Here is a 7,904-nt window from a genome sequence, read left to right as displayed (position 1 = left end):
TTTATTGAACGGTAACTATGTACATTAATGCACTTCTGGGGTACAGTGTGGGGTTTTCACATGCAATCTGAAATACTTCCATCAACTGGTCAACACAGCCTTCATGTCATTTTCTCAGTTATTGCTTTAAAACATTCACATTCTACTCTTAGAAAGATTCACCTGTATGGTTGCCCTTTTAATGAGACTTTCTCTGCTCTTTCATAACTACGGCCCTCTGTCTGCCTGGCAGGCTGCAGCCCACTGTACTGGGTGTGGCAGGTACGAGCAGGGGGGGAGGGGAGAGACATGGGCAGAGCGGCAGCTCCAGAACCCAGCTGCTCTGTCCTTTGCCACAGAACTGACAGCATCGTGTCCCCACCTGCCCACCCCATCCTCATAGAATGCAAAAATCAGAAGAGCCAGATGACTCCTGGGAACTGAATCTGGATGGGAATAGCAGTTTGTGGTCACCCCAGGGGAGGAAGGGGCTGTGCATTGTAGGGGGTTGGTGTCTGTGTAGGCTGGGATTTAGCTTTGTGCGCTTGAGGACAGCTACAATGAGGTGCTGCCTGTGAACTTCTAACTTAAAAAATTAAGCTGCATTTGACTAGAGAGTTTCTGTTTTTCCTTGAGCAGAGTAGAAGGGAGAATAATTATATCTAAATGGGACCAACATTCATTTTCAGTGAGATGTTCTTGTTTGCTAAGTAGTCACCAAATATAATAATCGTAGGGAATGTGTTGTTCTTGCGTGGAGTTTCAGTAATGCTAGACTTGCTGCTGTGATTGCACTCATTATGCAGCTTGTGTGGGTGCCCCGAGGCAATTATAAGGGGATATAAACAAGAACGAGACCCACGCCAGGCAGGACTGAGCTTAGAAGCAGGGACATTGCATTAGCATTTTCCCATTAAAATTCAGGTCTTACTGGCACGGAAAGAGAATGAGCTTCAGGACAAATGAATATATGATAAACCTCCTACTTTGCCATTTACTTGCTCTGTGGTTATAGAAAATGCATCTAACTTTTCTGGGTACTCATTTCCACATCTATGAAATGGGAATAAAAGTGCTTACATCATGGGTTTTAAATGTATAAACCCAAATTGTGTGTGTAGACATGCAACTATTTCTTTGAAACTAAATTTACCTTGGTCATGAGCCCACATTTGTGTGTGGCAGCAGAAAAGCTACAGTGACGTGTGTTAGTCAGGACTCTCCAAAGAGGGAGAACCAGCAGGATATACTGTAGAGCTCAGGGAAAAGATTCATGGGAGGAATTGGCTTGTGCAGTCATGGAGGCCAAGAGGTCCCACAACCGGCCATCTGCGTGCTGAAGGCTCTCGGGTGGCAGTAGGGTGTGTGGTTGGTCCAAGCCAAAGCCCTGAGGGTCCAGGGAGCCTGGGTCTGAGTCCTGGAGTGCTGATGGCCTGGGGTGGGGAAGAAGACGTCACCTGCTTCTAGGGATGAAGAGACCAGTTTGCTTTCCGACTGCTTGTCTTCTATCCAGACCTCCCGTGAACTAGGCAATGTCCACCCATGTTGAGGGCAAACCTCCCCCTTAGTCCACTCAGACTCACAGCCAATTTCTCTGCAAATGCACTCACAGACACCCCAAATCAACGCTTTCCAAATTCTCTAGGTTCCCTTAATCCAGTCAAGTTGACATCTAACGTCTACCATCCCATCAAGGAAACTCAGCCTTGGGTTTTAAACCCGTCTCTCTCTAGAGATTATTCAAACATTAGCCCTTAGAGTGGCATTTCCAGTGGCGAGTTCCCCTGAGGGCTCCTTCTCTCCTACTCTCTCCTTCTCAGGGCACATGGGTAAGAGAAAGTTCCTTTAATGTCATGGGGAGAAGCGCTGATGCCACCTGTGGCCTCGGAGTCTCTCTTGGCCTCCCCTGAGATGTCTGGGCCCTGTTGGTCTTTTGCCTGGGTATCTCCTCATTTCTGTGTAGCAGGACACCTGCTCTCACCGCACGGTCACAATCCGGCTTCTGGCAGTGAGGCCCTTACCCTGCTGAGGCCCCACCAGGGCTCTCTCTGCTGGTCTGCAGAGATGCAACCTCATCTTCTGGTCCCTGGCCTGCCTCCTCACAGCCTCTGCTGAAGGAAGCCCTCCCCGGCCTCAGGGACCCCGGCTGGCACTCAGTGACCCCAGTTGGCACTCAGTGACCTCAGCTGGCACTCTCTCCTTTGCTGGCTTTCCCACTTCTTTTAGAGGCCATGGAAACGCTTCGAGGCTGAGGTCACCAAGACATTCTGCTCACTCATCTCACTTCGGCTTGGCCTGAAGCTTAGGCCCTACAGCTTAACACCAAGTGGCTTGGATGAAACCCTGAAATTGAGGCTCTTGTATCTGACAGCGTGATATGAAGGAGAGACCATCATGTCTGAATCACAGTGACCTGGATTCCTGGCTTTGCTGCTTACTAGATCCTTGGGAATTAAAAAGAGAAACTCTCTACTTCTCTCCTTCCTCAGCGAACCAGGTAAAATAATGCCTGTCTCTCAGGGTTCTCGGGGTTCAATGAAGTATGGGAAGCAAAGCATCTGGTCCATGACAGCTGATGGGTGGATGCTTCTTTTCTTTCTTCCGTATTCTAATCAGCCAGGCTAACTGAAGAACAGTTCTACTGAAAGTCACTCTCTGCCAGACTGGGACGACTGGCTCATTTGAACATCTGTTTTCCCTTGTTGGCTTTATTGCAGTTTTTAAGGAACAGAATTCAGAAAATGTTAATGAAACAGAAGACGGACGGCATCCTCGCCCTGAGTAATGAAATAAAAAATGGTTGATAGAACCAGCAGCATCTTTGAACATGGATACTTAATAACATCCTATTAAGAGAACTGAAAATTATTGAATTAGTAACTTGGTTGGAAGACTGTGAGATCTGAAGAAAAGAGCCTGGGAAGATGAAAATATGGTTCTGATTATAAGCTGAATCGCTAAATTACTTAACCATGTGGGGCATGTTGGTGTATCTTGAACCACCACGTATTTATTTCCTATCAGCAGAGCAAATTAAAAACAACATACAAAATAACCGTCTGTAAGTAACTAAAATATTATTTCATTGTTTGGATTATTACTGTGCATGCCTATATATTTTTAGTACTATATCAGTGCCATTATATAATTCCCTCTTTAGTACTTTATTTGAAGGTAGTAGAATTGTTTTTCTTATTGTGAAAAAGAAGAGTTTATTTAATCACTAAATATCTCCTTGTGTACATGTGCCAAGATTTCTCTGGAACAGGCATTCTCAAACTACGGCCCGCGGGCCACATGCAGCCCGCCGAGGACATTTATCCGGCCTGCCGGGTGTTTTTGCCGCGGCTGCCTGTCCTGCTTAGCAGCTGACTTGTCCTGGGGCCTGCTGTCCCGCCCTCAATGGTCTGAGGGACAGTGAACTGGCCCCCTGTATGTAAAGCTTGAGGACCCCTGCTCTGGAGGATATGAGTAGCAATGGGATTGTTGGGACACAGGGCACGAGAATGCTTCACACTACTTGTTGTCCAGCCTCCCTGCTGATATTCGGTATTTGTAGACTTTTAAACTTGTACCCCTCTGGTGGTGTATTTACGGTGGCTTTTTGGTTCTTAATGGGCATTTCCCTGATTACTCATAAGCACCTCTTTCTATTGTAACTTACATGTCATGTTAGCTTCAATCTACTTTTCCTGTGATTATCGACCTCTTCTGTGAAGTGCTTATCTATATATTTTGCCAGTATTTTCCCGCTGGATGGGCATGTTTTATTTTTAATGAACTCAGGAGTACCTTGTGCATCCTGAGTAGCAGATATTTCCTACTTGGTGTTTAGCTTGTCCCTGTCTTCGATATGGCTTTTGATCATCAACAGTTGTGCATTTTACTATAGCCTAAGGTATTTTTTCTTTGGGGTCCTCACTTTTTGCATCATTTCAGAAAGTTTCTTTATGAGGAAGTGATGAATATATCCTTTTGTATTTTTTTTGTAAATGACTTAAACTTGCCAGAAATTGATAAAGATTCTCTTACTTATATTCCTCTAAAAGTTTTAAAATTTTTCCCTTCACACTTGATGTTTGTGATACATTGGGATTTCATTTTGTAGAAGAAATGAACTTGGCCTGTGCAGGGCCTCAGTCACATGCTCCTTGTTCTATAGCTTGGTGCAGCTATAGAACAGCAGCGTCCTTGCATGGAGATCTAATTTCATCTCTCTCATATTAACAACCCGTTGTCCCAGAACTGTTCCTTAAATGGTCATTCTCTCCAGCTCTGAACAACGTTAAGTCAGTTTACTGGACTGACACTCAGCTCTTGTCACCTGCCTGTCTACTCCTGTATCCATAATGTATTGCTTACAGCGTCTTAGATTTTCTTACTATTTTTTTTCTATGTAATGTCATGTTTAACTTTTCAAGTCAAGAGGTTTAAATTTTAAATGAAATTGCATTAAATCTAAAGATTAGCTCGGGGAAGACTGACATTTTTATACCATAAAGTCTTATAATCAATGATATATACTCTCCACGCATACTATTAAGAACTTTTGTATATTTTTATAACTCCACATATATTTGTTAGATTTTATACATATATATTTTAGTTGCTATGTTAAATGACTTTTTAAAGTTATATTTATCTATCAAATGCAATCATATGGGAATCATTTGATTTAGTAAACTGATCTTAAATTTAGCCATCATGCTAAACATATATAAATTCTAACAATAAATAGAATTTATATCATTCTCCAGAAATGTTATCTACCTAATACTTTCTATGAATGAAGACAGTTGAAAGTCTATTTTTTCAATTCTTATATACTGTTTTATTCTTTCTCTGAGAAATTCCAGTACAGTGTTGACTAGAAATTGTTGTTGTTCTCTTAAATAAAGGAAATGATTTTATTATGTCACTTTTAGATATCAGTTTTTCAGTCAGAGTTTTTTATAGCAATATTTCCAGATTTATTTTACACGTGACTTTTGAATTTGGGCACTATATAATAATTATATGTTTATTTTCTATTTACTCTGTTCCTGCCATGAATTACGTTAATTGTCTTTCTAGTGTTGAACCAGCTTTGCATTTCTGGGTTAAATCCAACTTAATCCTTACATATTATCTTGTTTATTTTCTACTCTATTCAGGTTGCTAATATTTGCAAACATGTCATGAGTAAATTTGGGCTGTAATTTTCCTTTCTCCTATTGTCTTTCCCTGACTGGGGCACACAAGTTAAGGATATGGTCTCTCTTACTGTCTTCTGAAGGAGCACAAGTAAAATTGAACTTGGCCTCCACTAAACCTCTTAGGCCTGTTTTCTGCTTAGTGGGAAAGACTTTATTGATCAATTTTCATGTGAAATCATTCCATGTTCTCTTAATGTAAAATAATTCACATGTTCTCTTTCATTTTTAATATTAGAAAGATGTATTTTTCCAGGAAATCTTTTTATCTCTCCTACACTTTTAATTAATTGCCATAAACCACTTAACTATCCATTTAACCTTTGATCTATCTGAAGTTATAATCACTGTTTCATCTCTTAATACTTTTTCTTTTTGCTCTTTCTCTTCTTTATTAGTTTTTCTAGAGTTATGTCAATTTTATTAGTTTTTTCCTAGGAGCCAGCTTTTGGCTTTGTTGATACTCCCTGTGAGATCGTCGATTTGTATTTAATTACATTTATTCCTAAATTTATTATTTATTTTCTTCTACTTTCTTTTTCTTTTTTTTTTTTGGCATGTACTCTGCTATTATTTTTCTAGCTGCTTAAGTTAAATCCTTACCTCATTTCCTTTTAGCTGTTCTTTCTTTTTTTAAATATAAACATTTTATTCCCAATGGGGGCCTGGTGTGTGCAATGACTGCAAACAGCAGTGTCCTTGCTGGTGTTTGCAGCCTGTTGCTTGTATAGGTTGCACTAAGGGACCTTGGAGACATTCCTTCCCAACACATGCTCATGTGTTAGACCTTGTGCTGTTCCCAGTCGTAGCTCCAGACGGGTGTGCATGGTGCCTTTGGAAAGCCCCAGGGCACTGTGGCCAGGGTTCACACCTGCCAAGTCCTCACATCCATCTGCACCGAGCTATAGAACAAGGAGCATGTGACTGAGGCCCTACACAGGCCAAGTTCAAGTTCCCTGGCCGTCAGAAGATCCACATCTCCAGGAAATGAGTTTTAGCAAGTTTAACTCAGATGAATTTAAAGACATGGTGGTTGAGAAGCGGCTCATGTCCGATAGCTGTGGGGTCAAATACATCCCCAGTCGTGGCCCCCAGGCAAGTGGGGGGCCCTGCACTCCTGAGGACTCACACTGTGTTGACTGTCATTTGCACCTGCCAATAATAGATCCTACTTCCTATTAAAAAGTAAACATTTTAGGCCGTGAATCTCCTTTCAAATAGCATTTTAGCTATATCTCTCAACTTTGGGTATGTAAGATTCTTAATAGTGGTTTTTTGGGGTTTTTTTGCAGTTTTTGGCTGGGGCTGGGTTTGAACCTGCCACCTCCAGCATATGGGGCCAGCGCCCTACTCCTTGAGCCACAGGTGCTGCCCAGTATGTGAGATTCTTAAAAATCATCTAATTCCTCTTTTCTTGTGATACTTTGCTAAGAAGAACATTTTCCAGTTCCATCCATGTAAACATAGAGGACATAAAGTCTTTATCTTTCTTTATGGCTGCATAGTATTCCATGGTGTACATTTACCACAGTTTATTGATCCATTCGTGGATTAATGGAAAAGTATCCAATATACACAGCCCTATTATGAAACTTAATTATAGCCTAAGAATATGGGGGGGGGACAGGAAGGGGGAGATGGGCGTAGGGAGGGTGATTGGAGGGATCACTTCTACGGTTTATCTTACAAGGGAACAAGTGAATCTTTCTAAGAGTAGAATATAAATGTCTTAACACAATAACTAAGAAAATGACATAAAGTCTATGTTAACCAGTTTGATGAAAATATTTCAAAATTTCAGTATGGTATATGAAATCACCACACTATACCATGATTACATTAATGTACACAGCTATCATTTAATAAAAAAAATCATATAATTCCAAAAATTTTATAATTTATCTTCTAATTGTTTTTTCTTGAAATGTTAGGTTTTATTTTGATTTCCAAATATATGTATTTTTCTCTTAATAATTTATAATTTACCTTAAAATCAAAGACTTTGGACAGATTAATTGAAATTTATTGAGACTTATGTGGTATAGTTAAGGGATCAAATCTGGAAATGTTTCTTTTAGACATGAAAAAAATGTGCACTCTGTGTTTTCAGGCGTAATAATATCACATAAACTTCCATTAGAATGAGCTTTTACATTTGTCAGTTACTAAGGGATAGGTTAAAATCTCCCACTGTATTACCAGATTTATCAATAACACCTTGTAGTTCTATCAATTTTCTATGTTGATACATATTTTCAGGGTGTTACAAGATACAACCATCTTCTAGGGCTGCAGATATAAGATGCCCAGATAATTTGAATTTAAGGTAACCAATATATTAAGTTTTTAGTATAAGTATGTCCTGTAATATTGGGGACATATTTATATTAAAGAAAAGTTTTAATTGAAGTTAAAATTTGGGCAGCACCCGTGGCTCAAAGGGGTAGGGTGCTGGACCCTTATGCCGAGGTGGCGGGTTCAAACCCAGACCTGGCCAAAAACTGCAAAAAAAAAAGAAAGAAAAGAAAAAGAAAAACAACTTTGAAATTAAATTTAGCTGAGTGTCCTGTATTTTTTTTACATGTTGACAACTCTATCAGGCTGGAGAATTAAACATTTCATCACCATGCGCTGGCCCTCTTTAACTCTAGCTGAGAGTGGTGCCAGCTTTCTTCCCGACACTCCCACTTCTTCTGTTCCTCTCCTCCTCCTCCTCTTTATCTTCACCTGCTC

At 40.4% G+C, this 7,904-nt stretch overlaps 1 non-coding gene across 1 annotated transcript; it reads left to right on the top strand.

The window, feature by feature from the left end:
• Window positions 1–5,795: 5,795 nt before the first annotated feature.
• LOC111728026 lies at window positions 5,796–5,930 on the top strand. Its single transcript, XR_002775443.1, has one exon. It is a non-coding gene; the product is annotated as a small nucleolar RNA SNORA70 (small nucleolar RNA).
• The last annotated feature ends 1,974 nt before the right edge of the window (window positions 5,931–7,904 follow it).

Source organism: Otolemur garnettii, unplaced genomic scaffold, assembly GCF_000181295.1.
Source record: "Otolemur garnettii isolate 467f Iridium unplaced genomic scaffold, OtoGar3 scaffold00138, whole genome shotgun sequence".
Taxonomy (NCBI): Eukaryota; Metazoa; Chordata; class Mammalia; order Primates; family Galagidae; genus Otolemur; species Otolemur garnettii.
The sequence above is the reverse complement of the archived record's forward strand: the minus strand, read 5'-3'. Positions and strand labels throughout refer to the sequence as shown.